Raw genomic sequence first — 20,006 nt, 5'->3', positions numbered from 1 at the left:
CAGCTATCGTCTGAATATATGCTAAGATGATCTCCCGAGAGAGAGCAGCATTCACGTAGCAGACGGCATTAGCAACGCAGCACGTGTGCAACACTTGGTAGGACGACAGATGACCGAGACTTGGTTTACTTGAAGAGCGTGGCATGACCATACGTACCCCTGATAAGCTCAGCTTCCGGTGGTGGTTGGAGATGGCGTTCCCAACAAATCTAGGGCAGAAGCAGCCGTCTAGGAATCCCAGATCCCGCCTTGGGGCGGGGAGAAGACTTGACTGTTCCTTGGGATGGTGTAAGAACGAGTTCTTGGAAGCTCGGAAAGAGCGCCCCGTGTAAGCCGGTGAGCCAGCGAGGCTGTGAGCTCAAATCCCAAAGGAAACCACCTTCTTAACCAGGGCAGTATCGCGAGTAACAGTTTTTGGCGAAAGGCTTGGGTTAAGGAGGTTGGATGGATGGTAGGGGGGGGGAGAACTCGGAGGGAGATGGTGGAGAAAAGAGCCGTTTCCAGAATCTGTGTCACAACGGGAAACTGAGGGGGGGTCGGGGCTGCCAGGGTGGGAATTGGGGGTAGCGAGGGGTGTGTCATCGAGTGGGTTTGCAGGTGCGCTAAATTAAAAAGACATTTTTCGACAGGCTGTCACCGTACACGTGCAGAAAGTCCATTTCCCCTCTTCGTTCCTTTTGCTCCTGTCAGCTTCTAAACCCTCAACTCTCCTGAATATCGAGAGCTCACCTTCCACCTTACATCACAGACAGTGCTTCAGCCATCAGTTTGCAAGCTCTCTCCTCTGGGACCTCTCAGATTTCTGCAGGTGAGCTGAGGGACACAGAGACCCTGTCCTCGGGGACATCATTACACGGTTTTGTCCCCCTACCTCCAGAACCGGTGTAATGACTGAATCCTTCTCTCACCCACACTCGAAAGAGGTCTAACTCCTGGGAGGACTCACACGTTCAGCTCGCCTTTCCGGCGCAGGCCAAGTTGGAACTGAGTTCACCTGCAGCTGGTGTGACAGCCAACGTGCCGTGTAGGTAAGTTATCACTTTTATGCTCTTCTTTTTTGGTCCACTTGGGCTCTCACTGACCTGGCATGCCACGTGGCCCTCTCCCTGCAACGCTGCTTAATGAGGAGAGAGAGCTAAGGCAGGAAGGAGCAAAAGAAGCTAAACTGTGCACCAGCTCCGTGACACGGTACCTCAAGAGGGCATTTTAGTAAGTCTGTATTATAGCACAGTAAATTATCTCTCTGAACGAACTTGAGGGAAACAAGTGCATTCCCTCCACTCCATAGGTCCTCAGCATCGAGTCCCCTCCACAGAATTTTATTGCTGTTAACAACCATTTGATCAATACATAGGAGAGGTGCCCTCTCAAAAAAAAAAAAAACTAGGCTAAAATCTCTTGGACGTAAACATGAGCGACTTCTCCATGACCATTATCTCCCCGGGGCAAGGGAAACAGAAGCAAAAAAAAATGAACAAGTGGGACTATACCAAGCTGAAAAGCTTCTGTACAGCAAAGGACACCACCCATAGAACAAAAAGGCATCCTACAGTATGAGAGAATATAGTCGTAGGTGACAGATCCGATAAAGGGTTGACCTCCAAAATAGACTAAGAGCTCACGCACCTCAACAGGCAGAAAGCAAATAATTCAATGAAAAAACGGGCACAGGATCGAAACGGACATTTCTCCAGAGAAGAAAATCAGATGGCCAACAGACACAGGAAAAGATGCTCGCTCCACATCGCTCATCACCGTCAGAGAAATGCCATTTAAAACCACAATGAGCTATCACCTCACACCAGTCAGGATCGCCACCATCCAAAAGACAAACAACAACGAATGTTGGCTGGCGAGGTTGTGGAGAAAGGGGAACCCTCCTACACTGCCGGTGGGGATGTATATCAGTTCCACCATTGGGGGAAGCAGTATGGGGGTTCCTCCAAAAGCTCAAAATAGAAATACCATTTGACCCGGGAATTCCACTCCTAGGAATTTACCCTAAGAACGCAGCGGCCCAGTTTGAAAAAAGACAGATGCACCCCTATGTTCATCGCAGCACTACCTACAATAGCCAAGAAATGGAGGCAACCTAAGTCGTCCATCCGTAGATGAGTGGATAAAGAAGATGTGGTATGTAAACACAGTGGACTATTATTCGGCCATGAGAAGAAATGGTGCTAGAGGGTATTATGCTCAGTGAAATAAGCCAGGCAGAAAAGGACAAGTATCAAACGATCTCACTCATCTGTGGAGTATAAGAACAAAGAATACAAACTGAAGGAACAAAACAGCAGTCGACTCACAGAACCCAAGAATGGAGTAACTCGTTACCAAAGGGAAAGGGACTGGGGAGGGTGGGTGGGAAGGGAGGGATAAGGGGGGGAGGAAGGGGAGGCATTACTATTAGCAGACATAATGTGGGTGGAGGGGCACGGGGAGGGTCATACAACACAGAGAAGACAAGTAGTGATTCTGTAGCATCTTACTACGCTGATGGACAGTGACCGTCGGGGTGGGGGGGAGGGAGCGGACTTGGTGATGGGGGAAGCCTAGGAAACATAATGCTCCTCATGTAGTTCTTCATTAATGATATCCCCACCCCAAAGAAAAGGAAGGAAGGGAGGGAGGCAGGGAGAAGAGAGGGAGGGAGGAACAGAAGAGAGAGAGAGAGAGAGAGAGAGAGAGAGAGAGAGAGAGAGAAGAGAAAGGGGGTGGAAGAAAACAGAGAAAGAGAAAGGGAGGGAAAAAGGGAAGGAGAAAGGATGAGAGAGAGAGAGAGAAAGAAAAGCAAAAGAAGGAAGAAGAAGAAAGAGGAGGCAGAAGAACAGGAAGAAGAAGAAGAGAGAGAAAACAGCAAAGAAGTAGAAGATAGAAGAAGAAGAAAAGATGTAAAGAACAAGAAGAAAGAAGAAGGTAAGAAAGGACACCAAGAAGAAAGAAAAGAAGAGCAAGAACAACAACAACAAGAGCAAGAAGAAGAACAAGCACAAGGAGTAGCATTTTCCTCTGGCATTGAAAGAAATGAGTAAGCACGCACATACACGCAAGCACGCATGCATACGCTCACGCGTTCATAGGCGTGCGTGCCCGTGTACCCATAGACACCTATACCTGTGAGTCCACGTGTATATATACCACCACACGGTGGGTGTTCTTTGTAAGGACACGTTTCTCTTCCTAAAGACTTAGGGAGGGACAGGCAAAGTCACCGGAATCGCCACAGACGGCCTTGTCAGGAAACAGGAATAAAGGAAAGGCTCCAACCCCACGGAGACCTCGTCGTGATGTCGGCCGATGGACAGACGCACGAACCAAACCGGCCTGAACCCAGCAGAACTCCGGGCACATGTGTTTGGCAGGAACACAGAGAGGAGCGGGCGGGAAAGAGAAGAAGGCCGGTCAGCGTACTAGAAGGGCCCCAGAGAGTAAACCAGTGAAAAGATAGAAAGCGCCAAGGCCAGGAGCAAGTTGGCCTAGAAGTGTGAATACTCCCCAGGCAAAGAAAAGCATCTCAGCCGTAGCCTGTGCTTTCCTCGTGTCAGTGAGCACATACCAGCGTCAGACTGACTTGAGCACCTGCCCAAAGGCCCAGCCTCTTCAGGAAGAATTCTGTCTTAAAGCTAAGATTGCATTTTAATCAAACCGATGGCGCCTCAGCCCCCACTGGAGGCAAGGCAGACCATCTTGACTGATATGTTTCCACACAGAAGCTGATTACCCAGGAGAGGGATCAACGAAGTATATTTTCTGGAGGAGGAGGAGGAGGAGGAGGAGGAGGAAGGGAGGGAGGAAGAAACTTAATGTCTGAACAAAGATGAATATTCTGGGGGCACTTTGGCCGGTCCGCAACCGGCCCGGGGTCGCAGCATTCCTGATCATCGTCCACTGCCTAGCCTATGAAATAAAAACCAAAAACCCGACTCTGAAACCGTAGGTGCGCTCCTCTCTCTGAGGTCGCCTGCACTTTCTAAGCTCATGCCTTCAAACTTTATCTCACACTCCCCTCTCTCCAAGTGTACACTTGCTCTCTTCCAATAAAACGGAAACCTCTCGGGGCGAGGGCGCCCCTCCTCCCTGAGGTGGCCTGCACTTTTCCTCTCTTTCAGTCACTTACAATAAAACGTTTGGTCTGCTGCTTCATTACCGTGTCTCTGCCCTTCCATTCTTTGTGGCGGCAGAGGCAAGAGCCGACCGAGGAAAATACACAACGCCCCCGCCCTACCCGCAAAGGTGTGCCAAGGCCACTCAAGGGAGGAAAGCCCTGACCGACTGCCTCCCTGCCCAAGGGGATCGGGGCGGTCAGACATCCACGCCCTCCTGGAAAAAGACGCCAGGGGCGGGGGTCGAGCCAGCCAGCCAGCGAGCGAGCAAAACCAACCTGCGGGACAATCTTCACCAAAGCCCCTTGACCTCACACATCACACACACACACACCACCTGGAAACGGGTCCCCACGCTTCCCCCGTGCAAGTGCAGTGTGCAACCGGAACACCTGGGACACGCTTTTGGGGGGTGGGAGTTGGGGGGGTGGGCCGGCCCCCCAACCCACAAACTCCCCTTCGGGCCCCGCACCCTCCTAAACATGCCCTGTTTCTTGAGGCGGGCGGACACAGGGATCCCGTTCACCGGGCCCGGCTGCTGCTGGTGAAGCAGACTCCTCCTGTCCCTGTCCCAGGCCTCAGTCCAGTCCCCTCCTTCTGGCTCGCATCGGTCAGGGCTCACGAAGCCCTTTGATGTCTTCTGACATCCATCTCCACATCTCTCCTCTCTCTCTCTCTCTCTCTCTCTCTCTCTCTCTCTCTCTCTCTCTCCCTCCCTTCCTCCCTCTCCCTGTCGGTCCCCAGAGAGTTTTGGATTTGTCAGTGGGCAGCAGGGAGGAGAATCCTTGAAACTTGAAAAAGTTAAGCAGGCGCGCCATCTTCCGTCACCAGAAACCATGGGTCTGGAGGCTGTGACTATCTAGCCAAATCATACTCAGCTCATTTTACGTCCTGAGGAGTTAGCTTCATAACCATCCTGTTGGAAACCCTGTGACCGATGGGACAGAAAAGTGAGTGACAGCACCATTGGTGGCCAGACACAGCTGAACCAAAATATGTTAGAAAATCCCACGGGTTGAAAGCGAGGGCTCCGAAAAATCACTGCCAGCCCTCAGGGTAATGACGACCTAGAAGAACTTTGGCCACTAGGAGGAGCATTCCAACTAGAATCTAAGCAAAGTCTTCCAGATCCCAGCATAGCCTCGAAGAAAGCGTCGTTACAAAAAGCGAATGACAAATAAGCCTTGAGAGGATATGTATGAGGGGAGAAAATATGGGGGTGGGGAGATGTGAAGTCAGTGTGGGGGAGAAAGGAAGGACTGTAATGCTGAATGTAACTCCAACTGCTACTTTATTCCTTTCCACGGCCACCAAGGGGAAATCTGGTAGGGACCAGAGCCGGTAGATAGAGAGAGCATCCTGGGAGGACTGGCAGAAGCCCACATCTTTGCCGGAAGCAGCTCTTCCGAATCTGTGTCTGTAGGGTCCAAGCAAGGCAGGGAAGTAACACTGTCTCTTCCTTTCCAAATCCAGACATATTTGTTAAGGAGGAGCCTTGGTCTCCCAGGAATAGCCACTGCCTTCTTACCATTTCTTTCTTTCTCTTTCTTTCTTTCTTCCTTTCTTTCTTCCTTCCTTCCTTTCTTTCTCTGTCTCTGTCTCTCTCCCTCCCTTCTTTCTTTCTTTCATTGTTTCTCAGAACATCCTACACCTGGGCTTGGCTTTCTGCCTACCTGGCACCTATGGCAGGGTGGGTGGGGCGTCCATTCTTCCCTGCTGCTGTCTCTGCCAGTGGCTCTGGAGCCTAGGAAGGTCATGTCCTCTGCACCCTCTTTGGGGAGTTCCACTCCTTACACCCAATGGGGTGTTTTTCAATAGTGCCAAAGATATTTCACCTCTGTCCTGGCTGGAAACCGACAAGATATTTTCAAAGAAAGAAGACTGAGTAGTTTCGGAGTCACAGCTTGACAAGATCGGAAGGTGATATTCAGCACCCCCTAGGAGTTTTCTGGTGAAGGGTCTTCTTGACCCTGAAGGACAGTGAGAAACTAGGTACCCAGAGGGAAAGAACCCCATGGAGGATAACGTAGGTGGAGAAAGCTAGGAAGCCTTTCCAGTGGCCACCCGATTCTTTGAGTTGACGATGCCAGGGTTCTTGTTTGTGAAGTCCAAGAATGAGTTTCACAGACACCCAAGGTAGGAGAGCCAGGGAGAGGCTTTCTTTGTTTAGAAATAAAGTGAGAGAGGTGGGGGGGGGGGTTGGGCGGAAGGGGCTCTTGGCTCACCCCAGGAGGGAACAAGAGAGCCTGCGGTGGTGTGTTGTCTAGGGGATTTAGAGGCAGTGGAGGATTTTTGAGAATTGAGGGCTTAGGGTGTGGACTTGCACCACCTGCCCTGTGCTGCCCTGCCCTCAAGATGGGCCGGCTGGGTTGCTGTCTGTCTGCCAGGGCTGTTGACAGTGAAGTCACGGGTTATGCTGAGATGCCTTTGCCGAACGCTCAAAACATTCAAGGCCGAGTCGCTCCTGGCCTTCTGACCTGGAACTGATCTCACTGAAGATGTCTACATTCCTAGTCTAGTGTCTCGACCCTAGAGAATTAGTGTGACCTCGACTCTGCATACCGCTGAACACAGAGTTTCGATAGGGACTTGACATGGATTGTGACATGGCTTCGACCGTGAATGTCTTGCCTTGCTTTCTCCGGAGGCCCTCACCCTACTCTGTCTAAGCCCACGGGTCCCTGTCTCATTCCCCCCTCTACAGATAGAGACCCTAGCTGCTGCTAGGGAAAGGGGGGCGACGACGACCGCTCTGGCTGCTTCATGCTGAGAAGGGGTGCACTAAAGGGCGCAGTCAGGTCTCCATCAGCGGTCAGTTGAGGAGGCCCTCGGAAGACGGGCACTTCTATTCCGGGTTCCATTTCTATGACTATTTGCAGTTTTATGGCCTCTAGGCAAGGTAGAACCAATGGCGTTATGAGGTTAAATAGCAACATCTGCAGTTGGATCTTCCATTCCGGAAGGACCAACGTGATGAGATGAAGAATGCGTGGTGGAATATGGGAACCGGAAAGAGCGAAACTTTAATAGAAATGATGGGGGGAGAAGAACAACAACTAACACATCTGGAGAATCGTAGCCAGATATTTTCTGGGGAAACTAGAATTCTGAATTCAGTTTATGTCCCCATGACTAGTACTAGGATGTAGTACAGATAAAGGCCGCGTGATTGAAACGATACTACTCTCCCCTAGAAAATAACTAATCTTTGGCTCGATTATTTGCATAAACGCATCCAGAAGAGCAATCGATTACGTAGGCTTTTTTAAATGGGCTTTGCTGGCACTTTTCACAAGGAATTTCAGATGGAACTTTCAAAGGCCCCGTGAGGCCAGATAGCCAAGCCAGACTCGCCATCGGGTTTTGCCTGCAGTACCTGTAGATTTGGGTGAATTCCTCCCTTCTCCAGGTCCCCGAGACATCCTGAGGTTCCCGTACCTGCCAGGAGGTGACCTTCCTCAGTCACCTCGTCAGGCTGCTGGGAACCCTATAAGCAAGGTACCAGGCCTGTTCTTCCAAGGGGCTTTGTTGGCTTTTGTCAGGTCTACCTTAGTTCCTTAAAGCTGTCCGTTCCTATCTGAGTTTACACACGTGCCTCTCAGGTATCCCATTCCAGTCAAAGCCTTGCGAATATCACCAGTGTTTTTAATGGGTCCTCTTACAGGGAAAGCAGATTCCTATTGAACTCATGCAAATAAACAGACTGCCAGGAAGTATCAAAATAGCCACGGAGAGTTTTTAAATTCTGGAGGGATCAGGTAGAAAGATAAAGTTTCAGTTCTGCTTATACAGGCAGTCATTTACTAAACTGTTGGCAGCTTATGGGCAACACTCGAAACAAAAAGCCACAAAATCATCTTCCTTAGTTTACGTAGTCGTCCTAGGTAACTAATACCTGTTCTGCTGAAATCTAGCTCTTGACTAGCTTAGGAGTAATAAAACAGTGACTAGAAATGACAAAAGACTGACAAATGACAACGGTTAAAGATCTGATGAGAGAGCTTACCCTAAGACAGTGGACATGAGGAAATTTGGATTATTTTTGTGACACAGAACATTCAGTCACAAAGTTTAGCATCATTCCCTTTGGCAGTGCTCTCCAGGTAAATAAATAAACAAATAAATAAATGTGTGCGTGCGTGCGTGCGTGCGTGCGTGCGTGTGTGTGTGTGTGTGTGTGTGTGTCAGTCAGATAAATAGGCCAAATTAGCCAAATATTTTCCCCGACGAGGAGAAAAAATTCCTCTGACAGGTTCCAGGGGCCCTCGGGAAAATATCAGAGTTAAGTAGAGGTATAAGCACCTTTTTGAACTTGATTCTGGGACGCCGTCAGAAGGAAGTTTCTTCGGCACTTGCCTCAATAAGATGATACGTTGCCAAGAAGCAATACTTATCCACTTAACCAGCATGACCACAAAATACCTCAAAGGCAAATACAGAAGGTTCCACAGTCGTGAGCAACGTTTAGCTTTTAGTCCATTTACTGGGGGGATCTCATTTTCTTCAATACTCAGACGACTCCTTGAGACTTGAAGCATGAGAAACTGCTTTGATAAAACAATTAGAAAACCTTTTGCAATCTTTCAACACGAAGAGCAGCAGACTAACCGTTTGAGAAAACATTGTCTTTTTCGCCGAAAACAAAATTCGAATTTTGCCGTGTCCTTGATATCGAGACTCATTTGCTTTTATTTCACAGAGCATGACCATATCCGTTTTTCCACAAGCTTTCCACAACTTTCCTTACACATCCGTGTTCTCCCTCTTTAAAGAAACAGCTGTACTTTAGAACAAAGTTACTTCCTTTTATCCAAAGACCCGTTTTTTGTTTTTTTTTTTAGCATGCACAAATGTTTTCCTCATGACTTCAAATACTTTTAGTTAAAATTCAAAATCGTTAGGAACTTGCAATTTTCAGTGAACACTGAGAAGTAGGCTATTGTAAGCCGTCACACTAGCATTCTTTAGATGGACAAATTTATGAGCACCTTGACTAATTTCTGGAATCGTGTGCTTTAAGGCACAGTCCCACTAAGCACAGAATATGTCTGAACTGAGCAAAACTTTAAGATTTTAGGTGACGACAAAAATTCTCAGGCTGTCGGTGGGATTACACACTGCGACACACAATTAGTATTGAGCTGTTCGCTTGCTACACACTTAGCCGACTCATTCTTCACTATGCCAAACCTTGACTGAATGTGAGACAGAGTCAAGCCTCTAAGCATTTTATTCTGGGAAGATTTAGCAGATAACATCCACCTAAATGACTGCAGGTGAACGTAGGCAGCTGAAAATCCCAAGGACACGTCCCTTTCGGTTCCACTTAAATTAGCATTCACGCTTCACATCTTTTATTGGAATTTTCTGGAAGTTTTAGAACGTCCAATTTTCACAAGCGCTTGTCTGTAAATCCATTTTATTAGTACCATCCGGAGGTAGAAATAGATTTCTCATTGACCCACTTAGACACACACACCAACATACAGATTGAGATGTAATGTACTACAGCTAGCAATACTTTTCATGAGAGAACATATACACAGACAGACAGATAAACCGACACAAAGATTTGAGTTACTAATATATCCAATTGCCTTGCTTCCTTTTAGCTCATTTGACCCAAAGTGTCTCAGTTCTCAAGAATACACTCTGAAGGTGAGCAGTTGACATAACTGGGTAAAGGTTTCGACGGCCCCAGACTAACAGGGCTGAATGAAGGCTCTGAAATGATAGGGACTGTGTGTGTCCAGGGGGCTGGAAATAAAATGCAAGTACCATTCTAGCACCAGTCACTGAAAGCCAGGCCGTGCTGCGGAAGACAGATTTCTTCCGTTTTGGGGAGTCTAGTTTAAAAACAAAAGAGAACCTCCAAAATTTTGAAGATAATGAGCTCGATAAGTAGACTAGGTTTTCACCAAAAAGATTTAGAGAACGAGTCCCCTATTGTAGTAGTTCACAGGACTTTTGACTATTTTCTTTCCTTGCATTAAAATAGATTTGGCTGCATCACCTTATCAGACTGTCTACTTCTCTTGGGGGCCAAGCCTCTCCGTTCGAGAGTTTGTATTGAGGTCAGGCTTGTGGGCAGAAGAGAAGACACTTCTTCCTTTTCAGGCTCTGGGGACCGACATCCCTCCCAGTTCTTTAGAAAGGCAAGCCAGAGGCGTGTGTGTCTGGCTTTAACTTGAAGAGGAAGCTCCCACCTGGGAGAGAGAAAGACAGCCGTGCGACACACCCGGTCGGTCGGTCGGTCGGTCGGTCGGTCGGTCGGCCTTTTCTCTGTGGGAGGGCGTCCCCTCGCTTCGCCCTGGAGCCTGGAAAGATTTAGCAGATACCATCCACTTCAATGCCTGCCGGTAAACTTAGGCAGCTGATTGTAGCAAGGACACGTCCATTTCGGTTCCACTTAAATCAGCCTTCGTGCTTAACATAACATCTTTTATTAGAATTTTCTGGAAGTTTTAGAACGATTGGTCATCACCTCCTCTGCCAGGCCCACTGGACTTGAGCACTCCTTACCAGCGTGGCCTGCACCTTGCCTCGATTCCCCTCTTGCCTTCCCACTGAGCAAGAGTCGCCTCGGAGCTCTGGATCTCGTGGGACCTTACCAGTGTGCTCCTCCTTTACGCCTTTTGGGAGTTTGGCTAGTTTTTGTGTACCCGCCCAGAAGTGGCACTCTTAGAGGATGCCAGGTAGTCAACAGTTCCCCTAGTTCCGTTGGATGCCTCGCTGGAAACTGGTTCACCCAGAGCCAGAGAAATGAAAGTCCAGGAGACTGAAAGTAGACCCGAGTGTTCCTATCCTTTCCCAGTCTGGAACTCTGGGCTGCTGCTGCTGCTGCTGCTGCTGCTGCTGCTGCTGCTGCTGCTGCAAGTCCCGTGTGTCCCGTCCACGGTGACAGCACAGCACGTCAACCTCACGCATGAAAGTAGATGACTCTCCCGATGAGAGGTGGAAGCTGATTTTCCTCACCAGAAATGGTTTACAGAGTCAACGTGCTAACGTGTAAGAGGCAGAGGCAGGCACCAAGAGAAAGAGACAAACAGTTCCTTCCGTCACTTGCAGTTTTTTTTCACTAGATCGTAAACTCCATAGGAAGGAGAACCATTTCCTTAGCTCTAATGCCTGGTCCAGACTAGCGACTGAAAACATATTTGGAGTGAACTGAACTCTGCATTGACTTTTTTTTTTTTTTTTTTTTTTCCTTTGGTGTTGTCGTTTAGGTCCTTGGAACGCGGCAACCATTTTCGTGGCATTTCAGCAAGATGTCTCCACGGGATTACCAGAACTCCAATTTTGACTCTGATGTAAAATGTACATGTAGGTGCATTAAACTATCCGGGTGCCAGTGAGTCTACTGCAAACTCTTCCTCTCTGATTCTGATGCTTGATCCTTTAAGAGGCAGTTTTCGCACGGCTGCCCAAACGGCCTACATACGTGAGGGCTAGATGTGGACAAGCTTACTGAGAGTTCATAGGAAATCTTTCCTTGTGAACATTTTACTGACCCGGGTATTCGTCTCGTTGATTTACACTGCACATACCAGACAGGTAGGGTCTTTAAAAGTCCATATTTCTGCTTTGCTTTTCACGTTGAAAGAGTCCCAGTATTTTGGCCAAAGTATATACTTCAGGGAGTCCTTTTTTGTTTTTGTTTTTTGTGCCCACCCACCAGCCACCCCGTACACTGTATTGACATCCGTGAAAAGTGTATCTCACATGTGTGTGGGGGTGGTGGGGGTGGGGGTGGGGGCGGGGGTTCAAAGTGCACATCCAAATATTGGAAGTCTGATACACTGCACTGTGTTCTGGAATAAGATGTAATATGCTCGCACCAGGATCACACAGACGGTATGCATCTGTAATAACTTCTCTGGAACCTATTCTATAGATTAAGATTCTTCTATTCAAACAAATACAAATATCAGATACGCTTCAGAGGAGTTGATGATGCTAACGGTCTAAGATTCAGAAATGAGAGGAGGCAAAATTACTACCTCTGAAACTTGGAGAAACGAGGCACATAAATATCCGTCATGTAGCTGATAGGTATCCAGGATAGCCACACAAGATCGACGTCAAACCTCCATGGGGGTGGGGGGGAAACGCTTTTGAAAGGTGAAAATAACCCGCGACTCAATGGCACAGCACACAGGCTGCTGTCCATTTATGCAGACACTTCCTGTCAGGAAGGATGGATCCAAGATCTGTCCATGAAAACCAAAGCAAAGGAAAGACTCGTGGATACCAGAGCAGACAAGAAGCACACACAGCAGAGGTCGAAACATGCGTTCATGCTAGAATCCAAACTTCTGATTGCGTGCCGTGTCACTGACGGAGGGCTCGCTGGAAATCCAGACGATGGTGCAAGAATCCGGGAAGGGTGATTCACAGGCGAGCATCCCGGAATAGTCCTTTTCCCCCTGACGAGCTACTTCCTCTCACCAGTCACCCGAGAACTGTACACGGAAACAACCTTGAGATACCGTGGCACTGCCATTCGATGGGCGGACGTATGTGAAAATCTAACCGAACCCCGATGCTTACCACGTTGCTGAGTTTGGAGCCGTGGGCTCTCTCGTCTCTGCTGGCGGCAGGGAGACTTCTGCGATCACCTCGGAGAGTGGTCCGCAACACCTAGTTTATTTGGAGATGCCAATGCACTCACCCATTCTGTGGGCATCGTAGGCGACGGTCATTCTCGCCATGCCAACTCTCCTCACGGAGACGTGTCCAGAAAGTTCACTGCAGTACTGCTGTTTTAACTGTGGAACCCTGGAACCAGTGCCCATTAGCAAATGGACCGTGCAAGAGGTTTGTTTGTCATCTTTGGTTGCCGACACGAATGAGTACAAGGTACGTGTACTACTTTGGCTTCCCCTCAGGAACCATGATGAGTTAAGAAATGGCCAAGCGATGTGCCCTGTGAGAAGGTTTCGTCGTTTCAGAACATGCCAAGCAAGACTGCTGTGACACATATACTAAAAGCCTAAGAACACACACGGGAAGGGTGAACACCCCAATCTGGCTCATGTTTACCTCCGCAGAAACAGGAGGCAAATGGGCTCAAGTGATGCACGGGAGGCCTCCATCGCCTCTGCCACGTGTTACTTCTTCCTGAAAACATATTCCATATGAGAAAAGTGGGTTTATGAAAGCTGAGTGGTGGTCGTTCTCCACACATTTTTGATATGCTTGCTACTTAACAACAGAAACCAAAATTTTATAGATTAAGGGGGAAAAAAAAAACAGGAAGTGATGTCTCGGCAAGCTAAGAATCCTTCTAAGTGTCACAAAAGCCACTGGCAATAATAAATACAGGAAACATCTCTGTATGCAGGAAAAGTGGGACGTATGCTTTATGCTTTCAGTCAAAGAAGGTATGAGACACAGAAATGCATTTTCACTGGGGGGGGGAGGGGAGGAGGAAGGGGGTTGGAGGGAGAGGGAGGGGCTGGTGGCAGAAAGGAAAGAGGGAAGGAAGAGAGGAATTGAGAGAGGAAAAGAAATGGTGTCCTAAAAGTGTGAGAGGCTGGTTCCTGAAAAAAGGAAATCTTTGGACGAAAGCTGAACATAAAGAAGAAAGTTGCAGAAGGGCTGTGAAAAGGAACCTTGGGAAAAGAATCGACGTGTGTGATCAGGCCAGCTACGATCTAAATGAGTTTCTTTAAGATGATTTTTAATAGCAGAAGTAAGCTGGCACAAGAATAAAATCTAGTTTTCTCTGTGTCAGGAAGACAAAGTGTCCTGGGACTATTGGTCTGCTCTTCCTATGTGAGAGACTGTGAAAGGGCTGGTGTGTGTGTGTGTGTGTGTGTGTGTGTGTGTGTGTGTGTGTGTGTTGTGTGTGTTGTGTGTGTGTTGTGTGTGTTGTGTGTGTTGTGTGTGATGTGTGTGCATTGCCTTTAAAGGCATCGACTTTTCAAACGATTTTCCTGTGCTGGGTGTTGCCTTCATTGGGTCTTTCATTCGTTAAGAAAATGGAGTGTGCTTCCTAGTAAAAGAGCTGAGTTTTGCCAGCAACCGGGTCCCCTCCCGTATTTTGCCTGTGAAGACTTTCATTGTCCCTCTGGGCACACAGACAGCCAAGCATCTTTTTTCACAGTGTAGGAATGAATTAGCATGAGAATGGCCATCTTAAGGGCCAAAGAGCCGTTTTCTGAGTGCAGGACTCAGGAAAGGAGGAACTGGGTAAGGCTTGATAAACAGGTGTTGAAGAACAAGTTAATCATGGACACCGGGTTGCGGGCGGTTGCGACTCTGGTCAGCTTATCTTGCTGAACCACCCTAACATTTGAGGAGTGGTCTTATCTTGCTTTTGCTTAACCCCCAGGATGTAGCACAAGCCAAAATTTATGGAAAGTTACTGTGAGTCAGTGCTTTTCGAAAATGCCATAGAAACCCCTGGCTTTGAGTGCTCTGGGTCCTTGTGGAAACCCGCTGCGTCGGGCAGACACTTGGACCCCAGCTAGCTGGAAATAAACCTCGCTGTGTGACTTGCATTATCTTCTGTCTATTTGAAGAGGTGGTGGTCGACTCCGGACCCTAACCACAGTTATCCTAGTCTACGGAGTGTGTAAGTAAGTGCGAGTGAGAAAGAGAGGGAGAGGGAGCTGGAGAGGAGAGGGGGAGGGAGGGAGAGGAGAGGAGAGGAGAGGAGAGGAGAGGAGAGGAGAGGAGAGGAGAGGAGAGGAGAGGGCGAGGGGGAGGCGGAGGGAGGGAAGAAACCAGAAACCTGTGTTGATACTTCAGACAAACTTACTCCAGTCCAATTCTAAGTGGCTAAACTGGTTTTGATTGTGTGAAGTTTCCACGGGAAACACTGTCCGACAAGATAGGCCTACAAAGCTTTCTGTGTGCTCTGTTTGTAGGTAGGGGTCCATCACTGCTTTGGAAATGATGTGGAACTCCTAGAAATCGGGAACGTTCTAGTCTCATCGGATCCCTGACGATGATGATTCTGTTACCCCACGATACGGCTGTCATCCAAACGGAGGCTCCCGTGGAAGGAACGAAACCTGGGCTTTGGGGACATGCCCTAGCTGACTGGCCCACCAAGGTGGCAGCAGCCACCGAATCCATAAAGCTGGTGGCCCAGGTGGATCCAGTGCATGCCTCTCTCCTACCAGCACACCAAACCCGATCCGAACCCCCTGGCTGTCAGACGCTCGACATCCTGATGTCTCTGCGACACAGAAGCAGCCTGGTCCCGACTCAGAGAGACATGAAGACGGGCTCCTTGGTGGGTGGGTGGGTGGGTGGGTGGTTGCAGACATCCACAGTCGGTCAGGGCCGTGGGAAACCCAATCCAACCCGGACAGTTTGTGTGCTGCCCAAAGAGACGGCTCAGCTCACCCCCACCCACAGAAGTTCTTTCCAACCTCACACGTTGACATATGTCCAAGTACTTCCTGTGATGCCCCGTGGAGCCAGAGCCCAGGGAGTCGACGCCTGGATCCGTGTTAACTAACCTTTAAACCCCCCACCCCCACCCCCCAAAATAAAATATAAAATAAAATGAAATGAAATATTACAAAGTGGGGGTGGGGGTGGGGGTGGGGGTGGGGGTGGGGTCAGGGGGAAGGCTAATCCACCTAGTGACCCGTCCGTCCGGCACTCCCGATCTGCCATCTCCGATTCCGCATGACTAGGAAGGGAAGCAGCCGCCGCTGCCATCGCAGAGCGGACCGCTTCCACCTAAGGGTCCGGACCAGGCCTGTGTGTCCTGAGAGATTCACAACCACCCTCCTTCGTATCCCTTAGATTTCCTCTCCTGTCGTCATCCTTCTGAGCACTGCACATGAGGCGTGGGGTCCCGGAAATCTCAAGCCCAGGCACCCTCCTGAAATGCCTAAAACGGTTGGGTTTCATCGGGCTGTCGCTCTTATACCAATAAGGGCCCTGAGGGATCCAACCCCGACTTAGGGGAGACGGCAGAATGACGGTCGGGGTCACGGGGCTCGTGGATGAAAACCGTCTTACCGACGGTCTGTGTTGCTCTACCGTCACGGGTGCTTGGTGTTATTTCCTGGAACCTTCGTACCCGTTGTTCCTCGCCATGATGTCAGCCTGGGAACGAAACCACAGACAGCACAATGCTTGCCTGCTGGACAGAGCGAATGAGCCATCTAGGCCTTTCCCTGAAAAAGATGCTCTTCCTTAAGGAAAGGAAATTGAGGATCCCTGATGAGGACAGTTGACGGATAGATAGTATAGTTCATCCTCTTCTCTCTCTCCCTCTCTCCCCCTCTCCCTCTCCCTCTGTCTCTGTCTCTCTCTGGCTCTCCCTCCCCGCTCCCCTCAGCCCCCACCCCCTTCCTCTTCCCCTCTTCCTTCCTTCCGTCTTGTCTTGTTGCTGCCCTGGACTTGTCACGGGCCGGGAATATCTCATCTCATCCGAAGTCATGTTTCAATCGCCCTCCTCCGAGGGGCATGACCTCCTTGGGAATGAGCTTTCCTAGCAACAGGGGACGGACGATGCCCTGACCATAAAAGGGCCTAGGTAAAATAGAAACATAAAACACACGTTACAGCTCTACAAAAGATCGTGACGAAAAGGGGGAGTGGGGGGCTGGTTAGGAAGGGGTGAGACAGCCAGCCCAAATCAAGCCACAGGACAGAGGGCTGCGGAACGGGGGCCGGGGGGACAGGGAGAGGATGCCGCTGGCCACCGGCTAGGCCGGCCAGGGGCCAGGTCGCTCGGTGGCCAGCTCCACATTTCTGACATGCAGTCGTTGCGGCCACTGTCCAGACGGACCCCAGAACCACTGCACCCCCCGCCCACACACCTTGTGTGGGACCAGCGTCTGGCCATCCCCCACGAGTCGTCTACCAGCCTTGTCTATGGACGGACTGACCAACCAACCACCCGTTCCCGGGCTCGCCCCGCTGGAGCCAGCCATCGTCCCAGGGGAAGGGAAACGACTTTTTTTTTTTTTTTTTTTTTTTCCCCCCTGGAGGCGGGTGTCCCCGGCCCCGCACCCTCCTAACCACGCCCCGTTTCTTGAGGCGGGTGGACATAGCGTTCCCGTGAACCGGGCCTGCCTGCTGGCGAAGCAGACCATTCTCGTCCCCATCCCAGGCCTCAAGTCCAGTCCTCCTCCCGGCTGGCTAGCATCTGTCAGGGCTCAAGAAGCCTTTCCGTCTCCGAGATCCGTCCTCTCGGTCGCTCTCCTGAGAGTTCTGAGGACTTGTCAGCGAGGAGGGGAGTTTGGCTTTGCTCATCCCCACCAAGGGTACCCTAGAACATCAACTGTTCTGTTCGAAAACACACTTGGGCCAAGGTCCCTGGCCAGCAGATCCCCTCGGCTTGAGGAAGTGATCTCTGAATCAGGCAAGCACGCCACCTAGTGACGAGAGAGAGAAGAGAGACGACAGAAAGGGAGGGTTTTTCTCAAGGCAGGGCAAGGAAGGAAGGAAGGAAGGAAGTCTTCCAAAGAAAACGGTTGTTATTTTTATTATGATTTTGGATGGGGTCACCTCCACGTGGGGACGAAAGTCTCCTCCTCCATCTCCCAGGTGGGTGGTTCCACCTTCTTGTGGGTGGGGAGGCATCCATGACCTATGTCTCTGACCGACCCAGGCTCAACCAGAAAATTCCTGACTGTCTGTCTCCCTGGCTAGAGTCGGGGCTGGGGTGGGCTGGGGGAGTGGGAGCGACCATGACGTGAGGCATGAAGCCGCGCTGCTGGGGTGAGTCCGCCTAGCCAAAGCGACCCCGCTGTCGGGCATGTGTTTTTCTTGCCCTTGCCCGCAGGTCCCAGAACGAACGGATCGAGCGGCCAGGGGCGGCAGGGCGGGGCCGCCGCCGCCACCGCCGCCCCCCAGCCTCAGTCCCCGGGCAGGCTGACGGTCACATCCGGGTCCCGCCCCCACCCCCACCCCCACCCGTTCCCCTCTGCCCTCTTCTCATTCAGAGGAAGGGGAAGGCGGGAGGTCACCGAACAGCCCTCCCTGTGTCGTCCACAAGCATCTCATCCCCTTGACCCCGCTCCGTCTGAGATACCAACTCGGCTTTTCCCCTGTGCAATTTCCCCGGGGACCAGGAGTTTAGTTCACCCCCCCCCCCTCGGCACGAAACCCCCAGCTTTCGGTTCCCACCGAGTCAGCCGGGCTCACTCGGGAGTGGGGGAGGGGAGGGTCAGGGACGATCGACTTCAGCGGGCTTCCTTCAATCGCTCCTTTCAAATGCAGAAACTTCCCCCCGGTCCAATTCAATGGGAGCATTTGACTTCCCCCTCGGGGCTTCTCTCCATTGAATGTCTCTCTTCAACTCCCCCACCCACAGGCTGCAGCATGCAAATGGCGGGGGGTGGGGGTGGGGGATGGGGGATAAGGGCGGGATCTCTTGAGATACGCCCCTGAAAGCGGAGACCGAACTCAGCCTCCCTTTCGTAACCCAGGCAACCCCGTGAACCCTTTGAGAATCCTGGGCGTGGAGGCTGACGCCATACAAGATGTCTTCCCTGGAAGGGTCGGGGTGGGGCTGTGGGGGTGCTGAGGGCGGTTGGTGTGTGTGTGTGTGTGTGTGTGTGTGTGACCATCCGAGTCAAAGGGGTTGGGGAAGGGAGGGGCCGGACGCGCTTTGCAGATCTCGTCGCCGGTTCGCATTCCTAGGCCGTACCCAGGCTCAGAGGGAGTGATCAGGGCCGAGGGAGGCCTGGCAGGGGGTGGCTCCTCCACCCTGGCTTGTGGGCCCAGAGATCACACTCACTCCTAAAGCAACGCTGTTCTAGGACCGGGTTTTCATCGTCCATCATCTTCCAGATCGATGGGGCTCCCGGCCCCCACCGCCACCGCTCCCCGCGGGAAGTCCTTGGTGTCATCCCACACGTTCACGGTGTTGTTTGGGCAGCCACATCTGGGGAGGTCTCTCTCCCTGTGCAGTAGGTGAAACTGTCAGGGGGAAGCGTTGTGTATTGCGCTCGGTTTTGGTCCCTCCCCGCCGCCAACAAGAATCGAAGGGCAGAGACACAGTCATGAAGCACAGTACAAGTTTTATTGATAGTTACCTAAAGAGTGAAGAAGTGTGGACGGCCTCAGGGAGGAGAGGCAACCTGAAAGGTTTATTATGTTTTATTGAAAGAGAGCAAGTTGGAGAAAGGGGTGGCTGAGGGAGCCATGCCATTCAAGCTGTGTAGCAAAACTCAGGCTGGAAGAAGACCCCCACGAAGCAGGGGCCTTTGCAGCCGGCTCCCCCTATTACCCACCTTGATTTCGCTTTTTTTTTATTATACTCTTGGCCTTGCTTTGACCTGCCTTTTCGCTAAGGGTTAACTAACCTCTGCCGAGCAGTGTGGAAAGGATGAGAACATAAGTTTCCCAGGAGCTTTTCAGGACAGTGCTCCTGAAGAACGGAACACGCCGGGGCCCAATGGCGATCTCAGCATAAAGTACCGAAACCTACCGTCAGTCAAACATTGACCACCCCATTTCCACTGAGAATACCCCCCTTTTATTGTTACCATGCTAGTGAAACTAGTGATGGAGAGTTTTATAGAAATAGAGTTACGAGAGAATATTGACTTGAATAACCCTGTCTGACACTTCATCAATCTTCTCATCTTTTCTTCCTTCCCTCTGCTACTTCTATTAGCTTTTTTTCTTCCTTCCTTCCTTCCTTCCTTCCTTCCTTCCTTCCTTCCTTCCTTCCTTCCTTCCTTCCTTCCTTCCTTCCTTCCTCCCTCCCTCCCTCCCTCCCTCCCTCCCTCCTTCCTTCCTTCCTTCCTCCCTCCCTCCCTCCCTCCCTCATGACAGCCCTTGACTAGCATTTGTGCCTTACACGTGAAATCAACAAATCCCATAATTTTTCAAGAAGTAAAGATACTGCAAGACAAGTGCTGGGCCTGGAAGCCACAGGGCATACATCTGCCAAGAAGGAAAAAGCTAACCTTTTCCAAG

Source organism: Manis pentadactyla, unplaced genomic scaffold (assembly GCF_030020395.1).
Source record: "Manis pentadactyla isolate mManPen7 unplaced genomic scaffold, mManPen7.hap1 scaffold_55, whole genome shotgun sequence".
Lineage (NCBI taxonomy): Eukaryota > Metazoa > Chordata > Mammalia > Pholidota > Manidae > Manis > Manis pentadactyla.
The sequence above is the reverse complement of the archived record's forward strand: the minus strand, read 5'-3'. Positions refer to the sequence as shown.